Below are 14,011 nucleotides of genomic sequence, written 5' to 3'. Positions count from 1 at the left end.
CGAGTGAATAGCATAAAACTACCACTTTTCGCGTTAGGGTTTCAAAAAACTATCAAAAAAACTATCAAAAAATTGATAATTACTGAAATCATGGCCGGTTGTTTCAAAAAAACTCAAAGTGCCAGTTGCTAAGAAATTAAACCGTTTTTGACATCCATGGCCCACCAACCAGGCCACATAGGCAGGGGCGGAGAGGGCGTGCTCGTTAACAACTACTAACTGGTGCGGTCGGAACCAAAGCGGCTCGGTCATAAATACACCGAGGCGTCGCACTCTCCCTCACTCATGTGCTCTCACTCCTCTTGACCTCACTCTTCTCTCTGGCTCCGCCTAGCTAGCTCGACGCCGCCGCGGACGACAACAGTGGTCGCCTCCCTTCCGCCATGCCTTCCTGGATCAGGGAATCGAGCTCATGCTCCAAGTGCGACATCACCAGCATGGACCTGGGGCAGCGGGTGAGTTATTTTCTTGCCCACGGCTAGGGTTAGGGCTCTTGATGAGCTAGGGTTAGGGTTCTTGCTGGGCTAGGGTTAGTGCAATTGGGGATTGATATGTTTCATTTAGGTGAGATCGGGGATCAAAACTATTCGGTTTGATCCCCCCTTAAGACCTAAAGTGAATCCGGTTTGCACTTTTCAGTTTGTTCCTGCTTGACCTGATTGGCAGTTGGGGTCCAAAACGACCATTTTGTGTAGTCTGTTGGTGTTTGTACGTCAGAGTTGATGCACAACTATAGCGGAGGGTTAAGGCACTCCAAGAAACAAGGCCATGTTTGTTTTTTACATTATATATATGGCCGTACTTTAGAGTTGTTTTCAGCCTAGAAAATGTACACAGTTGGTTATAATCTACCATAGAGATGTTGTACAAAAGAAAAGACAGATGCTTGCAATGAAAAGTCTGTCATCTCCGTGATTCTGTCTGTTGAGTCCCTTAAAAAGGAAACGAATTTTGGTGTAAATCAACTAGGCACGCATCAGGTTGGTCCTAATACAGAGAAATGGAGCAGCTTCTGGAGCTCCGTTCATTTCTTTCCTTATCTCTATCTTCCTCCTTTACACTCGTGTCCTCCTGATATTTATAATTTACACGTTAGTACATAATCCTACAAAATACAAATTTACAATTAAACTCAACACTCCCCCTCAAGATGGAGCAAACACTCATATAACCCCATCTTGCTACATAAGCTAATAAACACTTTTTCAGCGAGACCTTTGGTCAAAGTATAGGCTAGTTGATTTGAAGAGTTCACATAATGCATACATATTATCCCTTGGTCAAGTTTCTCTTTGATAAAGTGTCGGTCAATTTCTCTGTGCTTTGTTCAACCATGTTGAACCGGGTTACGTACTATATCTAGCGCAGCCTTATTATCACAATACATCATCAATGGCCTTGCCTGGAATAGACCCAACTCCATCACTATGATTTTTAGCCATAAGACTTCACATACTCCATGAGCCATAGCTCTGAATTCTGCTTCTGCAGTGGACCTTGCAACAACATTTTGTTTCTTACTACGCTAAGTAACTATTTATCCTCCAACAAATGTATAGTATCCAGATGTAGACCTTCTATCATCTAATGAACCAGTCCAATCAACATCAGTATAACATTCTATTTGTAAATTTCCACTTGACTTATACAATAAACCTCGACCTGGGCACCCCTTTAAATACCAAATGATTCGATTTACTGCATCCATGTGGTGAGGTTTAGGATTATGCATAAACTGGCTCACCACGCTTACGGCAAAATCTATATCAGGACGAGTATGCGATAAATAGATCAAACGGCCAACAAGTCTGATATTGCTCCCGGTCAATAGGTTCCCCTGACTCACTAGTCAACCGGTGGTTTTGTTCAATTGGTGTTAATGTTGGATGACACCCAAACGCACCAGTTTCTGACAACAGATCTAGCACATATTTTCCTTGAGATAGATAGCTACCTCTTGAGCTTTGTGAGACTTCAATTCCAAGAAACTACCTCATTTGTCCTAGATCCTTGACCTCGAACTCGTTCCTCAAATGGTGCTTCACTTTTTCAATACCTTGATCATCATCTTCTATAATAACAATATCATCAACATAAACAATTAATATCGTCATTTTTCCACCACATCTTTTATAAAGTAAGGTATGGTCGGCATTGCTCTGGCTGAAACCCAATTTCAGCATAGCTTTTCTATACCGACCGAACCACGCACAAGGAGATTGTTTTAGGCCATATAGTGAACGACAGAGTTTCAAGACCTTTCCTTCAGTTTGTACCATGTTGAAACCTAGTGGTATATGCATATAAATTTCCTCCTAAAGGTCTCCATGTAAGAACACATTTTTTACATCCATCTGAAACAAAGTCCATCCAAGATTAGCTGCACAAGATATCAAAGTTCTTATTGTATTCATTTTTGCTACAGGGGCAAATATTTCCTCATAATCAACACCACGAGTCTGTGTGTAGCCTTTGGCCACCAACTGAGCTTTATACCTTTATATTTTACCTTGGGTTACACTTAATGGTATAAACCCATTTGCATCCAACTAGTTCCTTGCCCTTCTGCCATTCTACCAATTGCCATGTATTATTCTTTTCTAGAGCATACATTTCCTCCAACATTGGTGCCTTCCATTTAGGATCATTCATTGCATCCTTCCAATCTTTAGGTACTGATGTAGAATCCAAGGATGGAATAAATCTACTAAAATAGGAAGTACATCAGTCATACGATTTTTTTTTGCAAGATCATGTCTGTATCCAACACAATCCTTCAGACACGCAGGTACATCTACTTTTTTTTCCTTTCGTAAGGCAATAGGTTCATCATTTATTTTAGTACTAGAGGATGGTATATGGGTTTCAATACCTTCAACGTCACTCTCATCATGGGCCTTTCTTCACTTGTTGGTGCCTCCTCTAGTACTTATGATTGATTCACAACTTCTTCATCAACTTCCTGAGGTACACCTTCCCCATCTTCTGTTTTCATCTCCTATTGACCTGAAAGATTTTTGTACTCTTCAGATATTAATGTATTATCACCTTCCACATTTGTACTGGTAGTTTTCTCCCCCCCCCCTCGTTTTCATCTTCTGAGCGTATGATATCCCTGATAGGTATTATTACAATTCCCCTATCATCGCTCTCTCCTATCATATTCTCCCCCTTGCTGCCTGTACCATTGCCATTCCCTTTTAAGGAATAGAATGGTTCTTTTTCGTGAAAGGTAACATCCATACTCACAAAGAATTTCCTTTCAGTAGGCGACCAGCACCGATATCCCTTTTTTGTGGGAGAATAGCCCAGGAAGACACATTTGACGGCTCTTGGATCAAGTTTTCCTGTTGAACTCCTGTAATCATGGACAAAACAGGTACATCGGAATATTTTTGGTGGCACAATAAATGAGTTAGAGCCATGCAAACATTCAATAGGGATCTTATGGCCCAAAACTCTAGAAGGCATACGGTTTATTACATAGGCAGCGGTTTTGACTGCTTCTCCCCAAAGGAATTTTGGCACATTCGTCATAAACATGAGAGATCGAGCAACTTATAGTAGATGTCTGTTCTTTTCTCTGCCACCCCATTTTGTTCTGTAGTATTCACACAAGTTGTTTGATGTATAATATCATAAGAAGACAAGAAATTACTAAATTTACCATTGATATATTCGGTACTATTGTTGGAGCGTAATATTTTCACATTCATGCCAAACTGGTTACACGCCATATTAAAAAAATCTTTGAATGCAGGCAGAACTTCAGATTTATGCTTTAGGAGGTACAGCCATGTGGACCTACTAAAACCATCAATGAAGGCCACATAATGTCTATCCCCCATGAGGGCAGTTACAACTGATGGACCCCATACATCCGAATGCACCACATCCAAAGGTATCTTACTTCTCTCATTACTACTAGGATAATTGGTTCTAGTGTGTTTAGCTAGTTCACACACATCACACAAAAGCTTCTCCTTACAATAATTTTTAACTTGAGATGGAAACATGCGACCAAGGGCTTGAAATGACAGATGCCCTAGTCTATAATGCATTAGTAGAATTTCATCAGTGGTGAAGCTATTCGTCATAATGAGGGCATATGGAGATGGGGACAGGGCTGGTAAGGTACTAGAGGCCGTCATGCTCAATTCCAGTCCCAAGATTTCTTCTTGTCTTCAGATCCTGAAATGTACATGAGTGAGGGTCGAAGGATGCCTTTCAATTACGTAAGTTTGTAATTGAACTAACTGAAAAGCGGTCCACTGGCAAATTAGGGACATGCAAGATTGTGCTTAAGGATAGATATGGAGTACAATTAACGTTCCCATAACCCATTATTGGAGCTGAGGATCCATCAGCTATGCGTACCCTATCCCTTCCAGATCAAGGGGTATGCAATGAAAAGTTCTTAGATGAGCTTGTCATGTGATTTGTGGCCCCTGAATCAATTATCCAAGATGTTAAACAATTCTTCGTACCTTTCCCAGAATGAGCATCAGATGTAGCTTCAGCAGGGCCTTCTGAAGTATTTGCCATAAGTTTGCCTTTAAATTCTTCAAGTGCTTGGGTTGTTACAGCAGACCATTCTCCCCCAAATAAAGTAGGAATCCCAATAAAGTAAGATGAGCTCGATCTGGCCTTCTTGCATTACTACCTCTATTAGTGAATTTGTTAAATTGTTTCGGTTGCCATCTAGGAGGTAACCAACCATATCAAAACAACTCTTCTTTAAGTGCCCTAGTTTTTTACAGTGGTCACACACCATCTTAGGCTTCCTCGTGTAGTCGAATCTAGTAGCATTTGCTTGCTCATATCTTGAAGTACTAGTAGACTGAATTTGCTTAACCGGAGATAGTGCAGCTCTGCTATCAACGTTTGTTTGTGAAGTTGTGATCTGATTGGCCAACCGTGTTTCTTCCTCAAGTATATTGGAGATGGCCTGATCCAATGTAGGCCAATCTGGTGTGGCTTGTATGAGCTGGGAATGGAGATTGAACTCTGGGTTCAGACCATCAAGAAAAGTCTGAACCAACAATGGTTCAAACCACTCTCGAAGGAGGGGTATGTCCCTGGGATCATGAGCCTTAAATGGTCTAAAATACTCCAGGTCTCTATAGAGTTTTTTGATTTCTCCCGCAAATTCAATCACTATCTTCTGCTCTTGCTTGATCTGCCTCAATTCATGGAAAATCCTACCGACTTGCATCTTGTTCGATTTCCCTGAAAATTGTTTATCAATGCTTGTCCACACCTCAGCGGCAGACTGAAACCCTTCAGCTTGTTCCCTTGCAGTCTTCTCCATCGACCCTAATAACCATACCATAACTCGCTTTTGATTCTGACCCACTGCTCTTGTGTGACATCTGTTGGCTTTTTCTCATCGTCCTTCAAAAATTTCCGAAGTCCGTGTGACTCTAGAATCAACATGGCATTCTGAGACCAGCTAAAAAAATCACCTGGACCAATTAACCTGGCAGGATTGGGTTCCAGGGTCTTTAAATTTTCAGAAGTACTACTTGTCTTTGTTTGTGCTTGCTCCATCAGCTGTGAAATCATATGCTGCATACTTTCACACAATTTCTCAATACGGAATCCCTACTGGTATCTCCTATGACCACTAAACAATTAGTGTATTCCTAGAAAAACTGAACAGCTCCAACCCTTCAAACGCAGTTCAATTCTCTCTACACCGAGTTACCATACAGCAAAAAGATCCAATCCACCACAAGCTGCTGGACTGAAAACACTTCTACCTTATTGAGAGAAAGGCAATACCAGCTGGCCGGTGGCTGCTCCTACTTAGTGTAGCACATGAACACTTTAGAGTTCAGACCTGCATAGCACGACGACGACAGTGGAGCAGCACAAAGGCAACATGGAGCGGAGCAGCAGGGAGATGCAACCTAACACGAGGACGGTGGCAGTGAGACGGCATAAAGGCAACGCGGCGCAGCCGAAAGATGCGGCCCTTCATGAAGACGACAGCGACCTTGACGAAGATGACTACCGCGCACAAATGCGGCCAGCCAGCCACAACCACGATGAGCAGCAAATGTAGCACAAATCAAACTGAATCCGAATCCAGGACCGATTGCTCTGGTGCCATGTTGAATCCCTCAAGAAAGGAACGAATATTGGTGTAAATCAATTAGGGATTTGAGAGAGGATTTGAGAGAGGAGTTCACTCATCGGGTTGGTCCTAATACAGAGAAATGGAGCAGCTTCTGGAGCGACAGTGGCGTTTTGGCACATGGGAGCGCGCGCTTCTGGTTTTTGAAATGTGTTTTAAACATATTTTGAAATGTCAAAAAATTTCAAACAAAAACTTGGCGCGTATGTCTTGATATTGTACAAGCTCACAAAGTCGTTTTCCGAAAAACCGACAACTTATGTGTCGCGTGTGAAAAAGACAAAATCCGGTGGTAAAAAATATTTTTCACAAAATATCATTTTGTCTTTTTACACATGGCACAAAAAATGTTGGTTTCCTTCGAAATTTGACGTGCACACATATAATGTTGAGATGTACGCACTAAATTTTTGTTCGGAACTTTTTCACACTTTGAAAAAAAAATCACGTCCAGGAGAGCGCGCTGCCCGGAGCACCAACAGATTTCCGCTTCTGGAGCCCCGTTCATTCCTTTCCTTATCTCTATCTTCTTTCTTTACACTTGTGTCCTCCGGACATTTAATTTACACGTTAGTACATAATCCTATAAAATACAAATTTACAGCTAAACTCAATCTTTTCTTTGTATAACATCCAAACATTGAAAAGATAGGTGATATCAAAGGTAGGCTCGCTTGGGACGACGCCGGTTGCCTTGACGCCCTCACCACCTCCGTTTGAGCCTAGTCAGCTGCTCAGGTTTAGATCTCGGGGACCTCTTCGCCATCAAACTTAATAATTTCCACACAAACTTGAATCCTAACACAAGCAAGGCGATCGGATGTCTCTTGACGGAAAAAGCTTTGCCTCATTCAAGCATGTGCAGGGAGAAATCGAGCAAGTGCAAGAGCAAAAAGGGTGGTGTGAAAGGGGTGATGCTGGTAGTTGATGTAGCTGTCTGAACTGCAAGTGTCTGTTCCAAGTGTACTTATGAACTTGCGGCTTGTCGATGGTGCTTCATTTGTGATGTTGAGACTCAGGTGTTGAACCGTTAAGATGTTTGCATGGCTTCTCCTCCAAGTCAGACTTTGGTGCAACGATCGCCTGCAGCGGCGCGGGTGGCCAAACGGTTACTTCTGTGCTCTCTGTCACAGAAATCTTGAATGCTCTACGCACCTATTCTGGGATTGCCCGCTTGCACGGTCGGTTTGGGAGGCGGCATCCTTCTGGAATGCATGTGCAGCCCTGCAGCTTGCCAGAACAACGAGCCACTCATCGCTGAGGCACTGGAAAAAAACAGTCCAACTAGCACCATCAAACTCCAGGAAAGGGCTGAAGACGATGATGATGCTGATAGCCTCGGAGATATGGAAGGAGAGAAATGCATGTGTTTTCAACAGCAAGATGCCCCATGCTGAAGACGTGCTGCACACCATCAGGAACACGATCGAGCTATGGAGAATGGCGGGTGCAACAAGCCTAGAGCCCCCCTTTGGGGAGTATGTTGCGAGAGATTAGGCTGAGGGTAATGCCGGTCACCCTGTAGTTTCATTTCCATTTCTCAAACTGTAACCATGATCGCTTGATCACCCCCTGTTCTCCCGCTGCTTTCTTCTAAATCAATGAAGCCGGAAACCCCGGATCTTTCAAAAAAAAAAAGACTCAGGTGTTGGGGCGATGTAGTTGTGTTGGGTGTGTTTGTCGGTAGGCCGTTCTGGTCCTGTGGCTCCATAGTTCGGGAGCAGTTCCCATGTGGGCTCTTCATTGTGACGGTTTTGTCTGGTTTTCTTTTAGTTAACTGAAAGACCCTCCGTTTAAAAATAAAAACAAACTTTGCTTGCATCCGGCGGTCCAGGCTAAAACTAGCGTGTGGTTGCAATCGAGCCCACACACGTCACACCATAGTACCATTATATTGGCTGCTGAGCAGTGCTGGAGCTGCTGGAGCTGTGACCCGTATCGGAGTCTGGCATGGGAAGAGGGCCGGCCGGATGGCCAACCGGCAGCAACCTCCCGGGGAGCGGCGCCTCCAAATTTGGCTGGTACTTCCACACATAGGGTGCCATAATTTCTTTTCAAAATTTAACCTTTTTTTATGATCATTGTGCTATATGGTCATTGTGCTATAAATTAGCCCTTGCAAATGCACGGGTTAGAGACTTCTGTTTCTAATTATTGTAGAATTTTTGTAGCTTCTATACATTTTTAAGGACACACTAGCTACTTTTAGAATATAATATTATACTACATTTATTCGTCTTCTAGAGTTCTTAGGTTCCGAGCATCTCCAAGCATCTTGACACTTCAAAATCAGAATATGCATTATGTGTTCATATATTAAGTCTTTCCGTCTTTTAATATCTGGTGACCTTTTTATTTTGCAAATAACGAGTGCTAATACTACGACATAGTTAATGTTAGTTTTTTAGAAAAGTAGGATGACCCCGGCCTCTGCATCTTGGCGATGCATGCGGCCACTTTATTAATTATTCTCATAAGACCTTACAAAGTCATACAACAGTAAGACTGAAGCCACCGTCTAAGCAACAACTGTCGCTACACCTATCCAATTGATGAAGGGGCGCTGATGTCTGGGCCTAATACCAAACAGACATCGCAGCCAAATCTGAACATCTAAGACCTGAGGTCCCAACCAGGACGCCTGCCTGGTATGGGGCACCTACCAGTCCGGCGCACTCCTCAACCAGGACGCCTGCCGGGTATGGGGCCGCCGCAGCCACCTGCCACGAGTCCATCTTCAGAGTTGTACTGTTGCATCTACCGTGCCAGGTCTCTCAGCCATCGATGCCACCACGACGCCAGACAGCATCGTCCTCCTGCGCGAGTCCATCCTCCCACATCGAACTCCGAATCTGCACTGCGCCACGCCGTCCAGATCCGTCGCCATCAATGTATGGATGAAGCACCGCTCCACCAAAGAAGCCGTCCGCTGGTCCCGCGAAGCCGAGTGCACCTCCAAGAATGCCGCCCCCAAGGGGGTTACGACACATGATTGCCGCCAACATCCGATCAGCTGATCTAGGGTTTCCCCCGGAGGTATTGAGTGGAGTTGGGAGCTTCACCTCGATGATGCCTTCATGAAGGAAACGATGATATGGGCATCGTCATCACCGGCTCCCGCCATTGACCGAAGATCAGGTTTTCACCCGGATCCGTCCCAAGAAATCCACCCAACAACCTGTGCACCGTCTTGACCACCTTCAAAGCCCCAGATCCAGCCGCCTAGATCCGGCGACCAACCGCAGCAACAGTGCCACCGTGGGATCCCTGGCACACCGGCCACTGCCTGAGTGTGCCACCACTGGAGCCAAGGAGGAGGGCTCCCACCCCGCCTCGCCAAGCCGCGAGAGCCGCCGAGAAGGATCCCGCACGCTCGTCACCGTCTCTGATCCGAACCAATCCATAGCAGATCGTCGTCACAGATCCTCCTTGGATAGGGACTGCACCATGCCATGCCGCCGCGGGAAGCCCGAGCTTCACCGACCTCCACCCTCCAGGGCCGCCGCCCTGGGATCCAGATAGAACTTTGCCGCTGCCACCGGCCAAGTTCCGCCGCCGCCGACCGGCCAAGCCGCCGGTCACTGCATGACCATGCGAGCACAGCCAGCCGGCCGACGAACTCCGACGAAGAAGAAGGCACCACCACCAAGCCCAGCTCCGGCACCCCAGACATCCTCGTGTTGCAGATCAAGTCCAGAGCAGTGCCCCGCCGACGGCGATTGAGATCGGTAGCACAACAATTTAGCCTGACACGAGTCAAGGCCAGATCCGCCGTTGCTGGTGCCGTCCTCCCCCGCCGCCGCCGCACCACCTCCATGTCACCGCCGATCTGCTCCACCGCCGCCGATCTGGCTGGAGAGGAGCGCCGCCTCCCAACCAGATCGAGATCCAAGGAGAAACCGCCGCCGCCGCCATGCCACAAGGGCTTTGCTCTGTGACGCCCCGAGCGACGGTGACGGAGGGGAGCAGAGGAGGGGCGAGACTGTAGGAGGAGGGCAGTGGCTCCCCGGTGCGGGGCGGTGCCGCCGCACGGGGTAGGGACGGGAGGGACGAGAGGGAGGGACGGGAGGGAGGGGAGCGGATCCAGTTAATGTTTGTTAGTTTGCTAATATACCCAATCTTAATTCAAGTCGGTATATATTGTTTTATCTTACCTTCTGTAATGATTTTATTTTCAATACGAAAGCTTCTCTAAATTATATCCAACCCTCCATCTTTAGTGAAGGCTTTTTTTAATGATTTTTACTGGAATGCTTTTTTTAAATCTTAGAATCATGTTTATATCTTCACTATCCATTAGCTTTGTACAATATGAACCATAAAAGTTATGTTGCTTCGATATTGCATAGATAGATTATCACAATAGCTATATGTGAGTTGACAAATTTTGCAATTTGGATAAACCGATTTTGTGGAAGGATGAACGGTTGGACGAGAAAGAATGCTGGAGGATGAAGAAACAAGGATGGCCGTTGGACCTAAATCGAATGTCCCAGAAAATTGACTTACCCGATATAAATTTTCAGATGACTTGCGTATATGGCTGGTCACATAGATTATTTATTCGACCTACTGTAATCATGCCTTAGTTTTCTTTCATGCAAATAGTACTAGGACTCTAACTCATCAACTATCTAATGTCTAAAACCTGGACACACCATCAAGAGCAATGTCCAACATACGGTCTCCTATCTGTCCCGGTTTTAGATTTTTGTTTCAGAAATATTTCAGCACCTGCCGTAATTACTGAATTTCAGTGATTTTGGTATGCATTTCAGCCAAATGACTGAAATATTCACTTGAAATTCAAAAAAATATCTGATATTTTTGTGTACATCTGAAATGACTGAAATATTTTGATGTGTGGTGAAATTATTGAAAGTCAATACAATTCATCGAAATCTCACAGGAAGTTAAAACCATGCTATCCGTACCATGTGAACTTTACAACAAAGAGTTGAATTGTTGATGGAATAACAAATGTATCAATCACAGCCTTCTTCTGCTGCCAGAATATCATGTCAGAGCCAAATTGCTACGTACTGTACATGCCATGGCTTACATCGGCTCTAACTTCATGGACAGAAAGAGCGCACACAACAATACGTCATGGCTTACATAGTTACATTGGCTCTAACTTCATCGACAGAGTGTACGTGACTAACCTTCTCAGTAGCAAAGCAACCAGAGCGAGATCATATGCAGCATTGCTGCATCCGTCACCGGAATAGCGGCATACATTATCCTGACCAAGCAATGCTTAACCGAGCATTGGAGTGTCCTCCTACGGCTTGTTTGTCAATTCCCTTTGATTTTGATCTAAAATGTTGGAGCTTTGTTTAATATCCTGTCATTAATAATTATATAGTATGTTTTGCCAGTGTTGCAGTTCACATGCATGGTTAGTCTCTGGGAGTATAAATTAAGTGACTTTCATCTCCCAATTCACTAGTGCCAATTCACAAAATTTCAGTGACATGACAAGCTAGAAACACACTCGGACCGCGCGCCCAGCCATGGCTCCTTGCCACCTTCACCCTGTCCTCCTGCTCCTGGCCGTGGCCGTACTTGGTGGTGCTGCTGACTAGACACCGTTTGATGCAGCGTCCCTCTGCTCAAAGGAGAACAACTACACCGACGGCAGTGACTACGAGATCAGCCTCGACCAACTCCTCCACGACCTTCGTGACGGCGCGATCCGGAATGGCAGCTTCTTCGAGACCAATTACGGCAAGTATCCCAACAGGGTATATGGTCAGGCGATGTGCTACGTCGACTGCGAGCGCACACAGTGCGAGCTCTGCTTGAAGGCGGCGCCGTCGTACGTAATGACCAAAGGGTGCCCGTACAGCCGGCAGGCCGCCATCATGTATAACTGCTGCTATCAGCGCTACTCAGACGAGGAATTTTCTGGCCACGCCGACTTGTTCCATGGTGGGTTCAACTTCATACGTCCCGGGAGCTACGGCGATGCCATGAACGAGACGAGGTGGAATCTGGTAACCCAGCTCATGGCGGAGGCCGCTGGGTCGCCGCGGCGGTTTGCCACCCGGAGCCAGACATACGTGGACGAGCACGGCGACTCCCAGGTGATGTACGGCCTGGTGCAGTGCTCCATGGACTTGTCGGCGACCGAGTGCACCAGCTGCCTTAGTAATCTACTAATCTCGTTCATCCGAGCATGAGTGCAAACGCCACCGTCGTTAACGACAGGAGGTACGGCTGCTACATCACATACGCACCCGATCCAATCGACATCCGGTCTGCAGGTCGACCTCCAAACGTGCTTCTGAATCTCAATTTTCAGACGTGGTAACGGTACCGCTGAATCTCAATTTCTCTTTTGTGCATTCATCAGCAGCTGACTTGCCTCAGCGCCGCCCAAAACGACGGCTCATCTTGGCGGTGTGTGCCGCGGTCACTGGTTCCGTCCTAGTCTTGATCTGCGTTAGCATCTCAGTGCGGCTCTTTTTGCACCGACAAGAGACGACTCCCTGCCGGGTGAATAAAGGAGACGGCGAGGCCATGGAAGACGAGTTCAGGAAATTAGGGACTGGGTCCAGGCAATTCCGCTACCGCGAGCTGGCAGCTGCAACCGACAACTTCTCAGACAACAGAAAACTCGGGGAAGGTGGGTTTGGCTCAATGTACAAAGGGTTCTTGAAGGATTTGAGAATTGAGGTGGCTATCAAGAGAGTGTCCAAGGGCTCCAAGCAGGGGAGGAAGGAGTACGCCTCTGAGGTGAGGGTCATAAGTCGGCTTCGGCACCGCAGCCTCGTGCAGATCGTTGGCTGGTGCCACGCCGGCGGCGAGCTCCTCCTGGTCTATGAGCTGATGCCCAACAGCAGCCTCGATGTTCACCTTCACGGCTCGGACAATGTACTATGGTGGCCTGTCAGGTCAGATGACTTTAATTTAGCTGCCGTTTTTTGGAATCCTCGTGTCACCAGTTCAAATCTGGTTCCTGGCAGAGAAAAAAAAAAGATCCACCGAATAGGTATTGATCCAAATACCTCGAGATGGATTGTGATACATATTCATTAACAATATTTATTCATCTAAGTGGATAAATCTATAATATAAATATAGAGGCACTTCTTTTTCTTTTTAAAGAAGTTTTAAAATAGATCTTTTCTTTATGATAAAGAAGGGGGTGAGATTCCCCATTCAATATTTCTTGCCCTACTACAGGCCAAACTACCTGAGCACTGGGTCCAATGTTTCAGCGTCGCTCTCTCCCTCACTCATGTGTTCTCATTCCTCCTGCTCTCACGCATCTCTGTGGCTCCGCCTAGCTCGACGCCACCATGGACGACAATAGTGGTTGCCTCCCTTCCGCCATGACTTCCTGGAACGACGGGGTATTGAGCTCAGACTCTGACTGCGACATCACTAGCATGGACCTGGGGCAGTGGGTAAGTTATTTTCTTGCCCACGGCTAGGGTTGGGGTTCTTTCATTGCTAGGGTTAGGATTCTTCCTGGGCTAGGGTTAGGGTTATTGCTGAATTAGGGTTAGTGCAATTGGGGATATATTGATCTTTTTGATTTAGGTGAGATCAGGGATTAAAACTATTGTTGGTGTTGTGGATGCAGGAGACCCCTGACACCATTGTGGTGCCCTATTTTTTGTGCTTGAGGATTCTGAACCCAAACGCATGTTGCACCACATGAGGCCTATTAAGTGCGTGGCTTTTGAAGGAATTTCAACTAGAAGAAATTTCTATGGTTTTCCAATGCAGGTTATGTACCAACTTTTCCTGTAAATTTAGCAATAGATCTATTAATTACATTTGTTCATTTTCTGAACCCATGCATTAGGTAGCAAATTTAAATGAAAATGCCTTGTAGTATAAATTCAGTTTCATGTTTTG

The 14,011-nt window shown here is 45.6% G+C and overlaps 1 pseudogene; it reads left to right on the top strand.

The window, feature by feature from the left end:
- Positions 1-11,655: 11,655 nt before the first annotated feature.
- On the top strand, positions 11,656-13,744 carry LOC119279921 (annotated as a pseudogene).
- Positions 13,745-14,011: the final 267 nt, after the last annotated feature.

Source organism: Triticum dicoccoides, chromosome 3B (assembly GCF_002162155.2).
Source record: "Triticum dicoccoides isolate Atlit2015 ecotype Zavitan chromosome 3B, WEW_v2.0, whole genome shotgun sequence".
In the NCBI taxonomy this organism is placed as follows: Eukaryota; Viridiplantae; Streptophyta; class Magnoliopsida; order Poales; family Poaceae; genus Triticum; species Triticum dicoccoides.
Note: the sequence above shows the minus strand (reverse complement) of the source record. Positions and strands in the feature narration are given on the sequence as shown.